We start from the raw sequence: 1,095 nt of genomic DNA on the forward strand, positions 1-1,095 counted from the left end.
TGGATCAATCCAGTTCTGAAGTCTCTACACTGGTTCCTCACTAACACTAAGAAAGAGGATCAGTCCAGTTCTGAGGTCTTTACACTGGTTCCTCTCTAACACTAAGAAAGTGGATCAGTCCAGTTCTGAAGTCTTTACACTGGCTCCTCACTAACACTAAGAAAGAGGATCAGTCCAGTTCTGAGGTCTTTACACTGGTTCCTCACTGACACTAAGAAAGTGGATCAGTCCAGTTCTGAGGTCTTTACACTGGTTCCTCACTAACACTAAGAAAGTGGATCAATCCAGTTCTGAAGTCTTTACACTGGTTCCTCACTGACACTAAGAAAGTGGATCAATCCAGTTCTGAAGTCTTTACACTGGTTCCTCTCTAACACTAAGAAAGTGGATCAAGTCCAGTTCTGAAGTCTTTACACTGGTTCCTCACTGACACTAAGAAAGTGGATCAGTCCAGTTCTGAGGTCTTTACACTGGTTCCTCTCTAACACTAAGAAAGTGGATCAGTCCAGTTCTGAAGTCTTTACACTGGTTCCTCACTAACACTAAGAAAGAGGATCAGTCCAGTTCTGAGGTCTTTACACTGGTTTCTCTCTAACACTAAGAAAGTGGATCAGTCCAGTTCTGAGGTCTTTACACGGGTTCCCCACTAACACTAAGAAAGTGGATCAGTCCAGTTCTGAGGTCTTTACACTGGTTCCTCTCTGACACTAAGAAAGAGGATCAGTCCAGTTCTGAGGTCTTTACACTGGTTCCTCTCTGACACTAAGAAAGAGGATCAGTCCAGTTCTGAGGTCTTTACACTGGTTCCTCACTAACACTAAGAAAGAGGATCAGTCCAGTTCTGAGGTCTTTACACTGGTTCCTCTCTAACACTAAGAAAGTGGATCAGTCCAGTTCTGAGGTCTTTACACTGGTTCCTCACTAACACTAAGAAAGTGGATCAGTCCAGTTCTGAAGTCTTTACACTGGTTCCTCACTAACACTAAGAAAGAGGATCAGTCCAGTTCTGAAGTCTTTACACTGGTTCCTCTCTAACACTAAGAAAGAGGATCAGTCCAGTTCTGAAGTCTTTACACTGGTTTCTCTCTAACACTA

Source organism: Pseudochaenichthys georgianus, chromosome 14 (assembly GCF_902827115.2).
Source record: "Pseudochaenichthys georgianus chromosome 14, fPseGeo1.2, whole genome shotgun sequence".
NCBI lineage: Eukaryota > Metazoa > Chordata > Actinopteri > Perciformes > Channichthyidae > Pseudochaenichthys > Pseudochaenichthys georgianus.